The sequence below is a fragment of the Dermochelys coriacea genome, chromosome 1 (genome assembly GCF_009764565.3).
Source record: "Dermochelys coriacea isolate rDerCor1 chromosome 1, rDerCor1.pri.v4, whole genome shotgun sequence".
NCBI classification, from domain to species: Eukaryota; Metazoa; Chordata; order Testudines; family Dermochelyidae; genus Dermochelys; species Dermochelys coriacea.
This window is the reverse complement of record NC_050068.2, coordinates 93833816-93856187: the sequence shown is the minus strand read 5'-3', so window position 1 is coordinate 93856187 and position 22372 is coordinate 93833816.

The following is a 22372-nucleotide window of genomic DNA, read 5'->3' as shown; positions in this document are numbered from 1 at the left end:
ATTGTGAAACAGCTGGACTGATTCCTTCAAGGGAAGATTATGTAGCTGAACAGAGTTTATTTCCCTTGTAACTAATCTCAGCATTTTTTCACAATATAGATCAGTGCTATCTGTCAAAGACAGAACAGAGAGGAGAAATGGGCACAGTTATGACTAAATGTTTCATCGCAAGTGAACAGATAAACATGAAGATGAAAAACAATGCAGTAGAAACAAACATGTTCAAAATTTTAATGGATGTGCAGAGTACCATATTTTTCATTGGCCCTGTCACTGCCCTTTGTGTAGGCCACAGACCTATAAACTAATGAATACCAGATCAGTGATCCAGAAAAAAAATAATCACCAAAAAACCACATAGTATCCAGTCTCCAGAGATTATTGATAGCTGGTGCTTCGTAGTTTTCTTTGGGTTTGTTTGGTTGGTTGGGGTGTTTTTTGCGGGGGTAAGGGGATTTTAAACAAAAAGGCAGGGGACATGATGAAGCACTTAGCAAATTAAGCAGTGCTGAATATTGGGAGCAGCAGACATGGGACGTGCTCGAAGGTGGAAATAGAATAATGTATTAACACTTTCAATACATTAATAAAAGAAGTCATTCTATGGGTTTCCCCACACTTCTACCACAGGGCCAGACTGCTGCCAGCTCTGTACGAGTGAGCATAGGTGGGAAAGAGTGCATAAGTGGGGGCTAGGCATAATCTCATTTGGGAGCAGACTCTCCTGTCTGCTAGTACAGTGGCTGCAGCTAAATTGAACACCCACAAGTACAGGGAAGGTTAGGGATATGGCCCCACCTCTCTTTCTGCAGCAGCCGTTTGATTTTCTCAGTAACCCGGTGAGAAATTCTGGTTGAAACACCAGAATTCTACTCTGACTCCTATTTTTATCTCATCCTCTGCACCCCATCTCTGGGTTAAAAAAACCAACCAAACAAAAAAAATACAAAACCCAACAGATGTTATTTCTCAGCCAACGTTATTCAGTTGAGGGGGAGGGCCTAAATCTCAGATTGTATAGGTTTCATGTTTAGATGTTCTAGTATCACTGGTAGAATGTTGGGCTGCACTAAAGAACGTGAGCAAAAAGGTCATTTCTGTTGGCACATTTGTAATTGAGCTATGCAAATCACTGATTCTTCAGTTCAATGGCCAAATCAAAAAAATAAAAGTGTTTTGGGTCAACCTAAAACTAAGTTTTGTTTGGGGGTTGTGTCATGGGTCAGGAATTTCCCGTTCCCTCCTGGGGCAGGGCCCGAATCTTGATAGGCCAGCAGTTGTGCCTGCGCACCCCCAGCTCAAGGCTGTGCGGCCTAGCGGCCAGAGTCAATAACTGCCCCCCCCCGCCCCGGCTCGGGGCTGTATGGCCTACTGGCCAGAGTCAGTCACTGTCAGGATGGGCTGCTACTCCAGGGTGGGCAGCAGCCAGGATAGGGGAACCTGGGCCCTCCCTCTCCACTGGGTCCCAACCCATGGCCCTGTTGGTGGCAGGGTTGCCTGCCACCAGCTCAGTGGGGATCCGGTTAAAAGACTTCGAGCTAGCCTCTGGCTGTCCAACCAACTGCCAGCAAAGACTCCCTGGGTTATTTCCTACCAGCTTCTCCGCATCTTCTGGCTTCCTAGTTCCCCCAGTTCCTTCTCCTTTGGTAGCATCCAGCGCCTTGGGGTTGAGGGGTGCTGTCATCTGATTGGCCTCCACATCATGAAGTGCAGGAGCTGGCGGTGCACCTCCTTCCCCTACGGCAGTCAACCCAGACTGAGCCAGGCTGTTCCCTCTTATACTGGTGTTGCACTTCGAACATGCCCAGTAGGGCCGTGGAGGCATGGCATCCTGAGCCCACAGTGAGGGGTTAACCCCCGCAGTCCCAATGCGGGGCATACATGCCCTGTCACAGGTTGTTGGAAGGGTTTTTTGGCACAATGAAGAAGTTAAAAAATGCATTTCAGGTCAAACAAAATTTTTTGTTCATCCTGAAACAAAAAAGTTTAGTTTTGTTTGAGGTATTTTTTTAATCATTTAAAGCAGACAATAAAATTTAAGCAAAATTTGAAACAAAAATGAAAAGGTTTAGTTTAGAAAATGTTGAAATGAAATTTTTGACTTTTTCAGATTTTTTTGGAAGGCAGATTTTTAACAAAAAAAAAAGCCCTGACAAAATGTTTGATCGCCTGAATTAGTATTTTCCCATGAAAAAAGTTTTGTCCAAAAATTTCACCTCTCATTTGTACTAAGATTTTTATCTTTTAATAACCAGTCTTGTATTTAGCAATATGTATTCAGTATTCCCAAAAATAGAATAATTGGTGAGGGGATAGGACAGATTGGTAATCCAAGAAAAAAGAGAGAGAGAGAGAGAGAGAGAGAGAACTGCTAGGAAAGAAGAGAAAATTGATTAGACATTGAAAACTCTGTACAGTATTCTTAAGGCAAGGCTGGAGAGTGCAGCATCTCAGAAAGACTATAGGATTACAATCTTATCAGACAATTTCCCATTTCTGTAAGTGCATTAAAAGTGGTACCATTTGTCGGTTCCATTTAAATTCTTTGGCACAAAAATAGTGTAGCAAAGTTATAATTCTGCATATATTATGTGAATTGTAATTGTGTACTATAGTAATTGACTGTTCAATATTGTCTCACTTGATTAGAGATCCATTCTAGTTCTTCTCTATTTACTGCTTCATTAATCTGTAGAAGGGGACTGAATGATCAGCTAGTCAAAAAGTGTTTGATGAAGGTCAAACAAAGGAGCCCAATTTTCAGCGGTGCAAAGCACGCTCCACTCCCATGTGTCAATGGGAGTTGCTTTTCTCAGACTACCTCGGAAAATTCAGGCCTGGAGACCATGTTTTTATAAATAAGCTTCTGAAATCTGATACAATCATTGTAGTATTGAAACTAAAGATATTAGAGTTATTTTGAAAAATTGGCTTCTAAAAAAAACAGGAATTGGCTTGTTACATTCGTAGGACTTTCAAAGTTTTATCACCACCTTTGGTTTGAATTTATATTATAGGGATAACAGAAACATGGTGGAATAGTAGTCATGACTGAACTACAGCTATTGAAGGGTATGTGATGTTTAAGACACAAATAAAGGTAAAGGTGGTGGAGTAGCATTGTATATGAAGGATGAGGTAGACTATAAAGAAATCAGAAGTGATGGAATGGATAAGACAGAGTCCGTCTGGGCAAAAGTCACATTGGGGAAGAAAACTACTAGAGCCTCCCCTGTGATAGTACTTGGGGTGTGCTATAGATCACCGGTATACGATTTGGATAGGGATAGAGACCTCTTTAATATTTTTAATGAAGTAAATACTAAAGGAAATTGCATGATCATGGGAGACTTTAACTTCCCAGAGTGCTAGTAATAATAATAGGGCTCAGATTTTCCTAGATGTGATAGCTGATGGATTCCTTCATCAAGTAGTTGCTGAACAGACTAGAGGGGATGCCATTTTAGATTTGGTTTTGGTGAGTAGTGAGGACCTCATAGAAGAAATGGTTGTAGGGGATAACCTTGGTTCAAGTGATCATGAGCTAATTCAGTTCAAACTTAACAGAAGGATAAACAAAAATAAATCTGTGACTAGAGTTTTTGATTTCAAAATGGCTGACTTTCAAAAATTAAGGAAATTAGTTAGGGAAGTGAATTGGACTGAAGAATTTATGGATCTAAAGGCAGAGGAGGACTGGGATTACTTCAAGTCAAAGCTGCAGAAACTATCGGAAGCTTACATCCCAAGAAAGGGGAAAAAATTCATAGGAAGGAGTTGTAGACCAAGCTGGATGAGCAAGCATCTCAGAGGTGATTAAGAAAAAGCAGAAAGCATACAGGGAGTGGAAGATGGGAGTGATCAGCAAGGAAAGCTACTTATTGAGGTCAGAACATGTAGGGATAAAGTGAGACAGGCTAAACGTCTAGTAGAGTTGGACCTTGCAAAGGGAATTAAAACCAATAGTAAAAGGTTCTATAGCCATATAAATAAGAAGAAAACTAAGAAGGAAGAAGTGGGACTGCTAAACACTGAGGATGGAGTGGAGGTTAAGGATAATCTAGGCATGGCCCAATATCTAAAAAAATACTTTGCCTCAGTCTTTAATAAGGCTAACGAGGATCTTAGGGAAAAAGGTAGCATGACAAATGGGGATGAGGATATGGAGGTAGATATTACCATATCTGAGGCAGAAGCAAAACTCAAACAGTTTAATGGGACTGTTAATCGGGGGGCCCAGATAATCTTCATCCAAGAATATTAAAGGAATTGACACCTGAAATTGCAAGCCCATTAGCAAGAATTTTTAATGAATCTGTAAACTTAGGAGTTGTACTGTATGACTGGAGAATTGCTAACATAGTTCCTATTTTTAAGAAAGGAAAAAAAGGTGATCCGGGTAACTACAGGCCTGTTAGTTTGACATGTGTAGTATGCAAGGTCTTGGAAAAAATTTTAAAGGAGAAAGTAGTTAAGGACTTTGAAATTAATGGTAAATGGGACAAAATACAACATGGTTTTACAAAAGCTAGATCGTGCCAAACCAACCTGATCTCCTTCTTTGAGAAAGTAACAGATTTTTTAGACAAAAGGAAACACAGTGGATCTAATTTACCTAGATTTCAGTTAGGCGTTTGATACCGTGCCACATGGGGAATTATTTGTTAAATTGGAGAAGATGGGGATCAATATGAAAATCGAAAGGTGGATAAGGAATTTGTTAAAAGGGAGACTACAGCGGGTCATACTGAAAGGTGAACTGTCAGACAGGAGGGAGGTTACCATTGGAGTTCCTCAGAGATCGGTTTTGGGACCAATCTTTTTATTACTACCCTTGGCACAAAAAGTGGGAGTGTGCTAATAAAGTTTGGGGATGATACAAACCTGGGAGGTACTGCCAATTAAGAGAAGGACTGGGATATCATACAGGAGGATCTGGATGACCTTGTAAACTGGAGTAATAGTAATAGGATGAAATTTAATAGTGAGAAGTGTAAGGTTATGCATTTAGGGATTAATTACAAGAATTTTAGTTATAGTATAAGCTGGGGACGCATCAATTAGAAGTAACAGAGGAGGAGAAGGACCTTGGAGTATTGGTTGATCACAGGATGACTATGAGCCACTAATGTGATATGGCAGTGAAAAAGGCTAATGCGGTCTTGGGATGCATCAGGAGAGGTATTTCCAGTAGAGATAAGAAGGTTTTAGTTCCATTATACAAGGCACTGGTGAGACCTCATCTGGAATACTGTGTGCAGTTCTGGTGTCCCATGTTTAAGAAGGATATATTCAAACTGGAACAGGCACAGAGAAAGGCTACTAGGATGATCCAAGGAATGGAAAACCTGTCTTATGAAAGGAGACTCAAGGAGCTTGGCTTGTTTAGCCTAACCAAAAGAAGTTTGATGGCAGATATGATTGCTCTCTATAAATGTATCAGAGGGATAAATACTGGAGAGGGAGAGGAATTATTTAAGCTCAGCACCAATGTGGACACAAGAACAAATGGAGATAAACTGGCCTTCGGGAAGTTTAGACTTGAAATTAGATGAAGGTTTCTAACCATCAGAGGAGTGAAATTCTGGAATAGCATTCCAAGGAAAGCAGTGGGGACAAAAGACCTATCTGGCTTCAAGATTAAACTCAATAAGTTTATGGAGAAGATGGTATGATGGGATAACATGATTTTGGCAATTAATTGATCTTTAACTATTCATGGTAAATAGGCCCGATGGGATGTTAGATGGGGTGGGATCTGAGTTACTACAGAGAATTCTTTCCTGGGTATCTGGTTGGTGAATTTTGCCCACATGCTCAGGGTTTAGCTGATCGCCATATTTGGGGTTGGGAAGGAATTTTCCTCCAGGGCAGATTGAAAGATGCCCTAGGGGTTTTTCATCTTCCTCTGTAGCGTGGGGCATGGGTCACTTGCTGGAGGATTCTCTGCACCTTGAAGTCTTTAAACCATGATTTGAAGACTTCAATAGCTCAGACATAGGTGAGAGGTTTATTTCAGGAGTGGGTGGGTGAGATTCTGTGGCTTGCATTGTGCAGGAGGTCAGACTAGATGATCATAATGGTCCCTTCTGATTTTAATATCTATGAGTCTATCTATGAGTCATAAGTGCAGAAAATTTGGAGATATTTCTGACAAGGCTGAAATAAGAATGCCCTGGAAATTTCATGATAGTCTGATGTCACAAGAGCTAAAGCTCCAAACTGTTTTTCATGAGCAATAAATGTTAGATCATAAAACCTATTAACCTTAAGGCATAAAGCCTTACTGAGGAAGTAACTTAGACTTAGGATATATCTATCATTTGTGCCAGAAGGTGCTTTAGTGACATTCATGCTGTAGTCCTTCACCAAGAAGACTAAAAGAACATATTCCTTACATTTAAGATGCACACATGTTTTTAACAATGGATAAACTGTGAGAATGATGCAATATATTAGTAGCAAGTGGTAAATAATACCAATTCTGTGACTAAATATATTCAAGAAGAAACTAAGGGCTATGTCTACACTGGAGCAATAAGATATAGTTTCCAGCTTGAAGAGACATAGCTGTATTGGGTCTGATTGAGTTAGTGTGCTTAAAAATAAAAATAAAAATAAATAAGTATAGCCATGGTGGCATGAGCAGACGGAGGAGCTAGTTACCCTAAGTATGTACCTAGAATCTTGGACAGGATCGCATTTGTAGCTCTCCTTCTTCTCCCACTTGTGCAGCTGTGGCTACACTGGATTTTTTTGTGCACCAGCTCAGTCAGACCTAGCTCAAGCATATCTCCTTGAGCTGAAAATTACATCTTTCATCTCCCGTGAAGACATAGCCCTTAGTTTTTCCATGAGAATATATTTAGACACAAAATTTGTATTACATACTACTTGCTATTAATACCTTGCATCATCCTTGCCATTTTTGCATTGTTGAAAAAAAAAAATTGCAGCCAGAAGTCCTACGCACCTTAAGGTGAAGAATATGTTCTTCTAGTCTTTTTGGTGACACTTGAATTTTAGGGTATGTTATTAAATTACAACAACTCAGTAGAAACCGCATCCCAGTTTACTTCTAGTATTCACTGCTTTGCTTTCTTCCTTGTTTAGGCATCACTTTATCTCCTGGGGCTAACAATTAATTAATAGAGAGCTTGTTCAAAAGATGTGCTTTTAGTGAAGCTTCTTCCTCTTATTGATTTATCTAGAAAGAAATACAATTGGGCCTTTTTTGGCTGTCAGTGTCTGCACAGTCACCTTCCTCCAATTTCTCCTCTGTCGCCAGCAAGTAGCATTGCTGACAAAAGGTAAAATCTCTAAACTTCTCCAAAAATAATCATCATAAAAAAATAAATAGTTTTTTCACAGAGATTTGTTTGGGAACTATTTTTCAGCTGCTCTGTTTGATAGCTAGGAAGAAGCATCGTTTCTAAATCTAGTGATGGACTACTCACTCTACCACCTTCTTTAAAAAGAAAAACAAATAATAATGACAGTGCAATAGATGCATGTAACCTCTCTACTTATAACTATGTTCAAGAAATGAAATTATGACCTTGGGAGACTTTTTAAAATAAAAGTGATCTATATCGAGGGGAAGGGTAGCAGCAAGAGGGGGAAAAGCCCTTCCTAGGGATCCCTTCTGGGAGAGAACAAGTATTTATATTTATATTGACATTTGTTACATTCAGATAAATAACTACATTGGAAAGCACTTTGTGTTCAGTGAATGAAAGTAAACTATAAAATAATTATTTCCTTTAATTCCCAACACCTGATCATTTCTATTGCAAAAAAGTATTGCAAAATCTCATTCTAATTCCACTAAGTTATTTTGCAAAATCTTTGCCTTTTATAATAATACATGCTAAGTGGCAGTCAGTCAAATGTCAGACCTGGTAATATTCATATTGCAACCTCTCTCTCTCCTGCAATCAGTCTTTACTGTTTGTCAGCGAGTGCTGCAGTGGCATCTTCTGGCATACAGAAGAATTAATTGCCTTCTCTTTGTGGGGAGAAAAACAAAAAAAAAACACCACACCAAACATTGACAGTGTGAGAAGGAGTTAGCAAACAAATCACAAGGTACAGACTGAAATAAACAGCAGCTGCTATTTCTTTACAATTTTATTTAAACATTAAAATAATTAATTTTCACATATTAAAATTCTAGTTGATAGTCATGTAGACATAATAGCTAAATGTAAATTCCATATCAAAACCACGACTTCTACATATAATAGGCAATCTAAAACAATGTGTGCGCAAACTATAACTTTATTGGTTGCCACAAGATGAGAGACTGCAGCTAACTGGAAAAAAGAGGAAAGACAGAAGGGAAAAACAAAAACAAAACACCAAACAAAATGGTTCTGGGAAGTAGGACTGAGGGAGATACACACATTAGAATAGATCAAAACAAATTTTCTGATTATTCTTTCATGTAGGAGCAAAATCTCTCCGAGAAAATATTTAATTATGGTTTATGATTGAGATTTGGAATCAGCTGCATAGTAAAATAAGGTAGAACTTATGGATTTCTTAGCATAAAGTTGATACACAATGAGAGATGTAATTAATGAACTGTGTATCATATCTGATATTTTTACTGAAAAAAATGGTTTACATCTCCTGAGAAATTTATCGAGTTCACAGATTTATCATAATTCTCTCTCTCTCTCTCTCAAAGAGGTAAAGCTTGGGAAGCAGCAGCGCAAACTATCTTGCCCTGCCGCACAGACAAAGGTAGTTCAGAAATTGATTTCAATGGGAATAGGATTATGGGCCACTGTGCCTCCGGTTTGGTCTTAAGAACAAAGTCAAGTAGTTTGATTCATTTTCTACTGAATTTCTGCCTTCTCTGTGAGACTGCCAAATAGATTATGAATTATGATAGTACTTTTCATGATGTGAGATCACTGCAGGTATGTCTATACTACCCGCCGGACTGGCAGGCAGCGATCGATTCAGCGGGGGGGGGGGGGTCGATTTATTGCATCTAGTCTAGACGTGATAAATCAACCCCCGAGCACTCTTCTGTTGACTCCTGTACTCCAGTCCCAGGAGATGGACAGGCAGAGTCGACTGGGGAGTGGCAGCAATCGGTCTAAGTACGTCAACTTCAGCTACGTTATTCATGTAGCTGAAGTTGCATAACTTAGATCAATCACCCACCCTAATGTAGACCAGGCCTGAGAGTAATAGTTGGGAGCTGACCACAGGGAGCTGGACTGAAACAATCAAAAACATTTCACACAGGATGGACAGTACCAGCTTTTAAATGCTGACTGCGGCTAGGTTTCAACCAATGATCTAGATGTGGAGTGCTCTGCATATCACATTACAGATGCTGTGACAGGGTGCTATAAGTAGATCCCCTCTGAGGAGCCAGTACCCAGGTCACTTAGAACCTGCAAAGCACCAGAGAGCTAGAGCAGAAGGAATTAAGTGGTCTGACTGGGATCACTTGCACTTGGAGGGAGCCTGATAAGTTAATGAGGTAAGTAGCTCACCAGCTGGATAGCTCAGAGAAGAAATGGAACAGTACAAAAGACTGAGCCAGGGAGAAAGAAGGCGGCCCCCTCTATCTGCTGTTACATTGCATTGTACCTGGAGCATAAGGCAAGAAATAATAATACAGATATTTGGTGAAAGTACCCTGGAAGAGTGTGGGGGATGTTTAATCTCCAGGGAGCCTTACCAGCCAGGGTTTCCAGGGTAGAGGGGGAACCTGCTTTCAGGCTCATTTTGATAGACACATTTTGTATCTGACAAATAAAAAACAAACATCACAGACCAATATGCTCAGTAACTTGCTAAAAGGTATTTAGTGAAATAACTGTCAAAGTGTTAAAAGTTCCTTGCCATCTAAGGCCCTGACCCTGCAAAGACTTGCACACATTTAACTTTGTGCATTGTGCATAGAACGGTTGATCTCAACTGAGTTTAGTCAATGGGACTACTCAAGCTGCACAAAAAGTAACCATATGTGTAAGTCTTTGCAGGATCGGGGCCTAATTCACTGAAAAAGTGCACATAACCTTTTACTGCTTCTGATACCATCATCTACATATATTTTAAAAATATCATAAACACTACAGAACATGTGCTTTTAATCAGCTGACATTTAGCAAACTGGAGATGTTTCAAATCTCTAATACTTCTGGAAGATTTCATACATGATTGGCAAAACTAAATTGAGACAACAGTGTTAAACAGCTTTTCCTAGAAATATTACCTTAAAGAGGCACCACCTTTTGCTGCTAATGATCTGAATGTGTGACTACAAGTATCAGTTCACTGGATTTGTAGGGATCATCTTTCAACACTTAGCTTTTTTTTAACCTCACTGTTTGTCCTAAAAGCTGTTGTCACATTCTAGTTTGTCTCTATACATTTTAGAGAGAGGGCTGTTAACTGGCCCGATGATTCCTCTTTGCTCACGTTGGTTTGTTTTACAAGTGTCATTGAATTAACCCATAGGGCATTCTCCAGGGCTGAAATTGAGCCTGGTGTGCATAGCTTCCACACTACTTAAGACTTGTAGAGAGTGTTTGTAACCCAATGCTCTTCATAAGAGGTCCTAGGGGAATCATAATGACGCAGATCCAATGGCTTCTTTTCCCAGTCTCTGCCCAGCCAGTCTCAGTTCTTCTGTGCACTCCAGCTCCTTGTTACCTTGCCAGTTCTGTTTCCTGCCCCCCTCATTCTAGTATCTTTGTTGAGCCACTTCCAGCTCCTGTCCCCCCAACTCCTTATCCAATCTGAGCATTTTCCTTCACTGAATCCTAATCCCTGCCCCAATTCCAAATCACTCAGTTTCTCTCCCCTCCTCTCCCAGTTTCAGACTCCCTGGTCCAGCGTTTGATCCTTTTGCTTTCAAATCAGACTGCTTCTTCTGCCACAGTGCCCAACCACCAACAGGGGGAGTCAGAGAGCACAGGACTAACAAGTTCCCTTCTCAGTTCCAGAACCCAGCCCAGAGAAGCTTGGAGCCATGCAAAGATTTTTATTGGAGAAGCAGAGGTGAGTGTTAACCTGGCATTAATAGCCAGATGAAGGGAAATAATTCTAAGATACAAAAGGAGATAAGTAGAGAAAGGAAGAAATACAAAGGATATTAAAGATAAGAACAAGAAAACTGTGGTCAAAAGGGGGGAGATGTAGAGTTATGGAAAGGGGTTGGGGGGGTCACTGTGAGAATGGACAAGCAAAGAAGATTACCTTAGTGGTTGAATTCTGAATGGATTCTTGAGGGATGGAATGGAACTGGGATCAGAAAGGAAGGGGTTGCAAAAATGAATATGGGGAATCAGGGCACAAATGATTTTCAGTTTCCTAGACAGATAGAAAAGGCTGGATTTTAAGCTATATTATGGAAAAGTGACAGGATTTGTACATAGATTTGGCTATATATTTGGGGCAAGGGAGAATGTGGAGGAGTTAAAGATGGCACCCAGGTTGCAGGCTTGAATCGGGGAACATCACTGATACAATCCTTATATTTAAACTTAGTTTAATTTGGCATTATGGGTTCATTACATTTTCCTCTGAATATTTTTCATTAGCTGAATCACTGAATTTTCTGTTAGTGTTTCATAGCAAAAGCATTTACAATCTGAGTTAAACTATATTGCAAGTTTATACTGTCACTATTCACTGTTAAAGCTGTGCAGTTCTTAACTATTCCCTCTGCAATACAGTTTTATTAATAGGTCTGACTTATTGCAACATGCTCTTTGTTTAATCATCATCAAGTATGGTCAAGTTTAATTGGACCATCATTTCAATAAACAACTGCATAACATTTTGGTAAAATGGAAATTTTGCTATGATTTATTGTCGCTTTCTTCTATAAAACATAAAAATGTACTCCAACTAAGGCATACACAGCAGTCTAGAGTTTTATTTTTCACTTTGTGATGGCAATTATTGTGCTAGCAAATATAAAATACTATTTGTTAAAGTAACCATGTACTGTAGAGATTGTAGGATCTAAATTATAAAAACTTGCATATTTTTCCTTAGTTGTGGGACTCTCAGGACAGCACCTGTGCGTCTCTGAAATATTTCCTATAGTTGCTGACAATAAAATAAGGCCAGAAGCTGTGTTTTGTCCCATGGAGCCCTGTAGACCTTTACAGATGTTCTCCCTCTACCTACATCACTCACATTGAGTGGGAGAAAGAAAAAAAAAAAAAACCTCTGACACTTTGGGATTCAACTCAGAATGGTAAGAGGTAGTGCCACTGCCTGTCCTGCAATTCTGAATGCCTTACATGCTATGCTGCTGTGGCTTACAGCCCTGACACTAACAGCCAGCCTTACAAGCCTTCTGGTCATACCCTGGCTTCTACCAGTTACTTTTTACAGACACCCTCCCAGTCCCCAAATTTCTCCAAAACCATCTGATCTGTAGTGCCTAGTCCTTCAGGACTGTAGCACTCTCAGAACTTTATTAAGTTCTGTGATATAGCATGGCCAGAGGGCAGCAGGAGAGTCTTATTCCCTGTAGAGGGAAGAAAGTTTGCTATAGATAAATTAAAGCACCTGAAGCCAGTCACCTGATAAAACCCCTCTGCTTCAATCTGATAAGGTAATGAGCTGAAGCAGAGTGGATTGATGTTAGAGTGGTGAGCAGTTTGGAGGGAAGCAGAGGAGAGTTTGGAGAAGTGCTGTGGTGGCCTCAGATGACCAAGACCTAGGTAAAGGGACACCTGTTTCCAGATAAGCACCTTTCCTGGCGGGGCAAGGCAGCTTAGCTTATATACATTTTACACCCACACACATGCCCTTATACATATGGGATGATTTAGTTGGGGTTGGTCCTGCTTTGAACAGGGGGATGGACTAGATGACTTCCTGAGGTCTCTTCCAACCCTAATCTTCTATGACTTTATTCAGCGTGAAAACAAACCTCAGACCCACACAATGGGTGAAATCAGAGTGGGGAGGGTGTATCACAGAACTGTTTGTTTTCAAAGATTTGTAATTCTTGAATGCTTAAGAATAAAGTGACTTTACTTAAAAACTTTCCTTCACTAAGCCTGTGTTTTCCGGCTTCCCTCTCACATTGTCCCCAACGCAGTTCAACTAGAAGCCATAGTACAGACAATTAGAAGAAACTCAGTGGAAGAGCGTATGTAAACAACTGTGGAGGTCAGGAGGTCTGAAACTGCAGTCCTGCCATGGTAGACCCCAAAACTTCTGAGTCCCACATCCAAAGGAATGGCTCAGACAAGAGGTCTGAGCCTGGGATTGCACCCTAGAGACCCAGAGTTGGAAATCGTAATTAGATACTTAAAAGCATATGGGTCCAGCAGTTGGGTCCAATCACCACAGACTAGAATACGTCCATTGGAATATTGTCCATACAATACAGTCCTGAGCCTAGTTATAACACTTATTTTGGTGTGTGTGGAAAAGACTAGTGGTTTGTTTCCCCCTCCTTTCCCATCTTTGGCCTATGTATGACCTGCGATCCCTGCTGTTTTTCAGGAATCCACTAGCCATGACCACTAATCTTCTAATCCAGAATGATTTTCAGGGTGCAAACAGGCATGGTAAATAGCACCCTGGGATGAACACACTACAGCAGTGAGCAACAAGCAGCTACATTCTTACTATTACTGCCAAACAATTGACATTTTCCCCTTAAGACCTCAGAAATGGTTGTTTTGGAAACAATAAAGTCAACAGAAGAGGACAGCACTCACTAGGGGTTTTATCCTACATAATTTCTTCTTGAGATCAAGAAAAAATTGCTGTCATTGTCTGTGAAATTGAAGTGGTGTGCTAAATAGGCAAGCAGCTGTCAAAACTGCTTGTCAGGTTTTCTGTTGTGAATTTTACTTACATCAAAACACTACATATGTATTCACTTCAAGCTCCACCTTAGAAGATCTAGTAGTTATAGTATTGTAGGACTGGAAGGGACCTTGGAGGGTCAGAGTCCAGTGCCCTGCACTCATGGAAGGACTAACTATTATCTCAACCATCCCTGACAGTTGTTTGTCTAACCTGCTCTTAAAAATTTCCACTGATGGAAATTCCATACACTCCCTAGGCTAATTATTGCAGTGCTTAACTACACTGACAGTTAGGAAGTTTTTCCTAACATCCAATCTAAACTGCCCTTCCTTCAATTTAAACCCACTGCTTCTTGTCCTATCCTCAGAGGTTAAGGAGAACATTTTTTCTCCCTCCTCCTCCTTGTAGCAACCTTTTATGTACTTGAAAACGGTTAGCATGTCCCCTCTCAATCTCTTCATTCCAGACTAAACAATCCCATTTTTTTTTTCAATCTTCCCTCTTAAGTCACATTTTCTAGACCTTTAATAATTTTTGTTGCTCTTCTTTGGACTTTCTCCAATTTGTCCTTATCTTTCCTGAAATGTGGTGCTCTGAATTGGACACAATATTCCAGTCGAGGCCTTATCAGCGTGAAGTAGAGCGGAAGAATTACTTCTCATGTCTTGCTTACAACACTTCTGCTAATACATCCCAGAATTATGTTTGATTATTAGCAAAACTGATTCATATTTAGCTTGTGATCCACTATGACCCCCAGATCCCTCTCTGCAGTACTCCTTCCTAGGCACTCGTTTCCCATTTTGTATATGTGCCACTGATTGTTTCTTCTGAAGTGGAGTACTTTGCATTTGTCTTTATTGAATTTCATCCTATTTACTTCAGACCATTTCTCCAGATCATTTTGAATTTTAATACTATCCTCCAAAGCACTTGCAATCCCTCCCAGCTTGGTATCATCCACAAACTGTATATGTGCATTTTCTATGCTAGTATCTATATCATTGATGAAGATATTGAACAGAACCGGATCTAAAACTGATCCCTGTAGGACCCCACTTGATATGCCCTTCCAGCTTGACATTGAACTACTGCTAACTACTCTTTGGGAACGGTTTTCAACAAGTTATGCACCCACCTTATATTAGCTCCATCTAGGTTGTATTTCTTTTATTTATGAGGTCATGTGATATAGTATCAAAAGATTTACTTAAGTCAAGATATACCATGTCTACCACTTCCCCCCCATCCAGAAGGATTGTTACCTTGTCAAATATAGCTATTAGATTGGTTTGACAAGTTTTGTTCTTGACAAAAATCGATGCCAACTGTTACTTATCTCCTTATTATCTTCTAGGCGTTTGCAAATTGATTGCTTAAATTATTTGCTCCATTATCTTTCTGGATGCTGAAATTAAGCTGGAATGGTCTGTAATTCCCTGGATTGTCTTTATGTCCCTTTTTATGGATTGTCACTTTTCCAGTGCTCTGGAATCTCTCCCATGTTCCATGACTTTTCGAAGATAAATTGCTAATGGCTCAGATCTCCTCAGTCAGCTCCTTGAGAATTCTAGGATATATTTCATCATGCCCTGGTGACTTGAAGACATCTAAATTGTTTAAGTAATTTTAACTTGTTCTTTCCCTATATTGTCATCTAACCAGATGCCTTGTTGTCGATGAAAGCGAGAACTTTGGCACTTTCCTGACTTTAAAACATATAGGTTGCTTCTTAAGTCTCCAGGGTAGGAACCCTTATAGGAACCCTTCCCAGAATTAGTTTTCTAAGGATAGATAACCCAGTGTGTATTACAGATATCTAGGCATAGTGTTGCCGTACAACATGCATATAGGTTCCCTGTTGATTTTCTTAAGTACATAGAAATCAAACTCCTCAAGTTTACAACCAGCTATTGAATCTAAACAATACAACTTCTCCTTCTAAAAAAAGGAAAATAATGTCCTGAAATGACTTACTCAGAAACCGACTACTCAAAGCTGAGGAATCATAATTATTGGTGGTGAAAGATGCGAATGTAAAATTAATCCAATTTAAATTCCTGCACAGACGGTACTGAAACCCCCAAAAGTCTACACCATTTAGTTTATTTAAAGAATACAGTGAAGCCTGGAAAAACTTACAAGGCATAATGGTGAACTACCTCTTAGCATACATATGTTTAAAGTTGGTCAGGGATACAATCAGTTTAAGAAGGAATAGGCCAAAAATACAGTCCTGCCTTACTTCGTAAAAAAAGAAATGAAACATTTTAAACCTATCCAGCTAATGAACTACATTTTATATCTACCCATTCTTTCAGGGGAACAGTTGCAGATATAGAAGCCTTAAAGTGTTTCCTTTGGTGTATTTTTAACATTGCCCCTATTATGTTCCAGATCTTCCAAGAGCAACAGATCATTAAGTTGTTAGACTTTCAGTTTATAACCAAACATAGAACGGAACATAGAATAGGAAAAAATTGTAAAAGACTATGGAACCATCACAGGCCATGGCAAAATGCTTGTTTCTAAGTAACAAATGAGTCTATTTAGGCTAAATTAAAAAGCATTTTATACATTTTGATGTTTTTGCAATGCATTTGCTGGTAGCTGTACTTCTTTATGTTTCTGTAACAAATGATTGGTGACCAGAGCTTGAAGGTATGTCTCTATCATGCAAATTAAAAATAATCAATGTAAGCTTCCTTTTTTTTTAATATATCTATTAAAGTGTTGAATAACGTAAAAAAAACTCCTGGAGAAAAGTAGAGAAACAAGTACTATTAAACAAGTGCTGTTTAACAGCTATGCCCTAACATTCTTATTTATTTTTTTCTTTTCTTTTTGCTATTATGTTGCTAGAGCATTAAAATATTCAAATTCTATATTTTCCACAAATATTACTACAATGTGAATAGCTTTTCAAACTATATAAATGTTAGAAAATTCTATGAAAATATTTTTTGCAAAATATTTCCTTCTTTTATGTTGTAAATTAGTGCTGGAGAAAAGATAAGACATTGAAAATAGATTATAAAATATGTTACATATGAAAAATGTCACCAACTGGGGAACATTGCCCCATTTAGTTAAAATAAATAAAGCTATTCAACAAAGATACAAAGCAGGCAAAAATCCCAAAGTAAATCTTCAAACCTTTGCTAACTTTCATTCCAATCCCACCCTCATTGAGCTACAAATGAGAGTTTAAAGATCAGTTAGCTTGTGATAAACAGAGGCTCGGGAGTCAAATGGCTCTTCAATACATCTCCTATGGCTCTTTTCAACACATATTAAAACACTGATTTAATTATTAACCAGTAAAAGTTATTAACCAATCAGGATGCTGGTAAAGTAAAGTAATAAAAGCCATGGAAAACATGTCATTTTTGTTTGAGACTAAATACCCATCTGTGCAGCAAGTGAAAACGTGAAGTTATCAGAATTTTACATTTGACAGCTTCTGAGGGTCAATTAAGTGAGCCCAAAGTAACTGAAATTTGGTTTGATGACAGGTATCTGAACTTCTGGATAAATATCCAAATGCCATTCCAAGATTTAAGATTGAATTTCAACGCACACACACACACACACACACACACACACACACACACAGAGTTACATGTGTACAGGGGCCTGCATGTATGGAGCTCATTGCAGGACATCAGCAAGAAATAGTCATCTTAATGGATACCTACTATGCGATAGGAGAATCAAACAATTAAGATTTTTGTTTGTGTTAAGTTTGTATTAATTTCTAAAATGTAACACCTATCTCTACCTTTAATGAACCCCTAAGATTTACAGTTCTTAAGTAATTATGATCAATATTTTACTGTCAGGCATTTGCTGAAAAAAAAACAACTAGGTTTACATGGTCTTTGCTCAGGGAATTAGTACTGACGCATTAAAGTGATCTAAAAATCTTGTAATTTTCATCAATATGCTGCGTTCTATTAAACCTACAATAGTCAACATGAAAATTAAGTTATGATAGGGTAGTCTACCCTCCAAGATTGTCCTAGCATTTCCAGGAATTAAAGATTAATCTCCTGGACACTGTTGCAAGACATCTGCAAGAAAAATCATGGCAAATTCTCAAAGTGAGTATTGATTGGTGAATCAGATTTATCTTATCAGTTTCTTGTTAGTTTCATACATTCCTGGATAATTTTAGTCCATCTGGTGTCAGAAGTGTTGAGACAATACTTGCTTGCCCTTCTCAACCATTTTATGACACATTGGTGGTGCAACTTGTTATGAAGCTACCACAAAGTCAGTGCGGTCTCACAATGGCCAAACAACTATCTCTTGAATAATAACAGCATTTTTCACTTTCAAAAATAGCTGTCGTAAATATAAAGGGAAGGGTAAACACCTTGAAAAACCCTTTCACCTGTAAAGGGTTAAGAAGCTAGGATAACCTTGCTGGCACTGACCAAAATGACCAATGAGGAGACAAGATACTTTCAAAGCTGGACGGGGGAGGGAAAACACACACTGTCTGTGTGATGCTTTTGCCGGGACCAGAGCAGGAATGCAGGTTAGAACTCCTGTAAAGGGCTAATAAGCAATCTAGTTAGATATGCGTTAGATTCTGTTTTGTTTAAATGGAGATAAAATAAGTTGTGCTGAATGGAATGTATATTCCTGTTTTTGTGTCTTTTTGTAACTTAAGGTTTTGCCTAGAGGGATTCTCTATGTTTTGAATCTGATTACCCTGTAAGGTATTTACCATCCTGATTTTACAGAGGTGATTCTTTTACTATTTCTTCTAAAATTCTTCTTCTAAGAATCTGATTGCTTTTTCATTGTTCTTAAGATCCAAGGGTTTGGGTCTGTGTTTACCGATGCAAATTGGTGAGGATTTTTATCAAGCCTTCCCCAGGAAAGGGGGTGTAGGGTTTGAGGAGGATTTTGGCAGGGGAAAGAGGTTTCCAAGCAGGCTCTTTCCCAGTTACATATTTGTTAGACGCTTGGTGGTGGCAGCGATAAAGTCCAAGGGCAAAAGGTAAAATAGTTTGTACTTTGGGGAAGTTTTAACCTAAGCTGGTAGAAATAAGCTTAGGGGGTTTTCACTCCTAGGAGTTCTGAGTGGGGAAGGAATCTTGACATGGTGGCTTAGGGGGTTTCCATGTCAAGGTTCCTTCCCCACTCTGCATGTGACATGGTACCACATAGGAAATTGTTCCATTAAAGATGGGGGTTAGTACAAGAATTATAAGGATAAGGAACTGGCTAAAGGAGAGAAGGCAATGGGTTGTGCTAAAAAGTAGAACTATCTGAATGGAGAGAGGTTACTAGTGGAGTTCCTCAAGCACTGGTTTTGGGACCAATCACTCAATTTTAGTATTGACCATGTTACAAAAAGCAGAATGAAATTTTCTGATGATACAAAGTTAGGAGGCAATGCAGAGGAAGACTGGCATATTATATGGTAAACTCTGGATGATTTTGAAGAGTGGAGTAATAAATGAAATGAAATTTAATACAAAGTGCAAAGTCATGTAGTTAGGGTCTAATAAGTATTTCTGCTACAACCTGGGGGCTCATCTGTTCAAAAATGACAGAGGAAAGACACTAGGGTGTATGGGTCAATCACAAGAGGGCTAGGAACTACCAATGTGATAACCTATGAAAAAGGAAACGTGATCCTATTCTACCCAGTTTATTGCACCCAAAGCAGCATGTATGATTACCTGCCCTATGGGCAGCTGGCATATGTGTGCATTTGGTGCAAGAAGCTCCTGGCCCTCAGACGGTGTATGGGCTTTGGAGACCAGAGTGGCTGAACTGGAGGAGCTGAGGAGACAGAGGTACATAGATGAGACTTTCCAGGACACAGTAGAAAGGTACCACCCCCAGTCTGACAGTCTCTGTGCTGTTGAGGAGGATGAAAGTCCCAGGAAAGGAGAGCATCTGACTGGAGCAGAGGGAAACAATCCCATAGTTTGGACCCTCCTTTCAGATGATGTTGTGATAATACACTGAGGATACTTCTCCAGGGGAGGGAACTCCAGACTTAGAAAGAGACAGGTATTAGTAATTGGTGATTCAATCATTAGAAACATAGATAGCTGGAAGAAAAGGAGTACTTGTGGCACCTTAGAGACTAACAAATTTATTAGAGCATAAGCTTTCGTGAGTTACAGCTCACGAAAGCTTATGCTCTAATAAATTTGTTAGTCTCTAAGGTGCCACAAGTACTCCTTTTCTTTTTGCGAATACAGACTAACACGGCTGCTACTCTGAAACCTGTCATAGATAGCTGGGTTTCTGAGGACTAGAAAAACCGCATGGTGACTTGCCTGCCTTGTGCGAAGGTTGTGGATCTCTCAAGATATCTAGATAGACTTAAGTGTAGTGCTGGGGAGGAGCCGGTGGTCATGGTACATGAAGGTACCAGTGACATAGGGAAGGATAGGAGAGAGGTCCTGGAGGCCAAATTTCGGCTGCTAGGTAAGAGATTGAAGTCCAGGACCTCCATGGTAGCATTCTCTCAGATGCTCCCAGTTCCATGTACAGTGCCAGTTAGACAGGCAGAACAGCAGAGTCTCAATGGTTGGATGAGATGATGGTGAAGGGGGTTTTGATTTATTAGGAACTGGGGAAACTTTTGGGAAAGGGGGAACCTATACAGGAAGGATGGGCTCCACATAAACCAAAATGGACCCAAATTGCTGGCACTTACTTTAAAAACTGTTCTACGATCTTTTTAATGTTAAGGGCTAGGCGAAAGCTGACAGGTGTGGAGGAGCACATGGTTCGGACATCCCTTAGGGGAGGATCTATAAATAGAGAATCTCTATGTCCTAGTGAGGACGAGAGGATGGAAAATGATAAAATACAGGAAGGGTCTGATCAGAAACAGTCAAATAATTAAAAAAAAAAAGTCTCATTCAATTATATCATGTAATGGCAGACAGCTAAAACGAGACAAGTTTTTAAAGTGCTTTGTAACAGGGTGCTGTCTAGGAGAGCCAACCCAGGCCCCCGTTAGCCCAGCTCTGGTTAAAAAGGTAATTAGTTGGGGCTGGCCAGAGAGGCCATGCCCAAATCACCTGAGGAGATGCACCTGTGGGCCTGACTAGCCAGTCTGCTATATAAAGCTGGCTGGAAGGAAGCAAGAGAGAGACACACAGGAAGGGGAGGAGTGTGGGGCTCTAGGTCCCTGCTGGCTGGGAAAGCTGGCAGTCTCCCAGGGTGTTGGTCTGTAATGTATGTAAATAGTAGGTGGTGGGGATAGGTATGAACAATAAAAGAGCACTGGTGCATGTACTTTGGGTTGGTCTCCAGCTGAGTTTGCAGAGGAGCCATGGAGGGTCCTGTTACACCTGGGGGCTTGTCCGGGATTTAGAGCCAGCGAATCTGGTTGGCGAGCCTGGACATGGAGACCACCCTAAAATGGCTGGTAAAACAGCAGGAGGAAATGTAGCAGGCTCTGCGAACCGCCCAGCTGTCCCACCAGACGGAGAAGCAGGCCTTCCTGGCCTGGCAGGCAGAACAGCAACGGAGCCTGCAGGATTTTAATCAGGGAGCTGACCAATTCAGAAGCACAGCTCCTACAGCAGGTGGTGAGTCCTGTGATGTGCAAGGGCACCTGACCCCCGGGCTGGGGACTGTGCAAAATGAACCCGGCGGATGACCCAGAAGCATTCCTGGGGACATTCAAGCCGATGGCCACAGGCGCCAGGTGAGAGAAGACAATTTGGGCTCTCTGACTCGCGCCGTACTTGGTGGGAGAGGCTCATGCGGCCTACTTGGCACTGAGTGAGGAGCACGCTTGAGACTATGAGACCGTATGAGCCGCTATTCTAGAGCGGGTGGGCCTCTTGGCCGAGCGCTACTGGCAGAAACTCCGGGCTGCTCGCTGGCGAGCCTTTACCCAGAGGCTAGCGGACTGGGCGACCTGGTGGTTAAGGCCAGAGATGCATGTCACGGCAAAGATTATGGACAGTTGAGTCCTGGAACAATTACTACAAAGCCTCCCTGAGGCCATACGGGTCTGGGTGAGTCAACACCAGCCTGATACTGTGGAGGCAGTGGTCAGATGGACCGAAGAATACATCAAGGCTGAGGGACCCCAGAGGGAGGACCAGCCCCAGAATGATAGGGAGCCAGGGACGAGACCACCCGAACCATTCCCTGGGAAGGCCCCAGGGAAAAAGGGTGAGCCCCGTAGGACACCTGAGCAACTGGCTAGGCTAAGCTACTGGAAATGTGGAAAACCAGGACATATAAAATGGGACTGCCTAGAGATGGAGTGCGGGTGGGCTGAGTTTTGTGAGTGGACCTATGTAGAGAGGCGGTCAGGGAGAAGTAACCTGACCACCATCCCCGTGAGGGTGGGGATAAAACCCCAAGCTGGCCTGCTGGATACAGCATCCAGCTGTATGCTGGTACAGAAGGCATTGGTAAAACTGTATTGGCTGGTCAGGGGGGGTGAGATTGGCCCTTGGCTGCATACATGGGGTCAAAAAGTTTTGCCAGGTGGCCCAAGTACCCCTGGAAGTGAAGGGCTGCTTCAGGTAGAAGCAGGTGGGGGTCTTGGAGGGGCTAC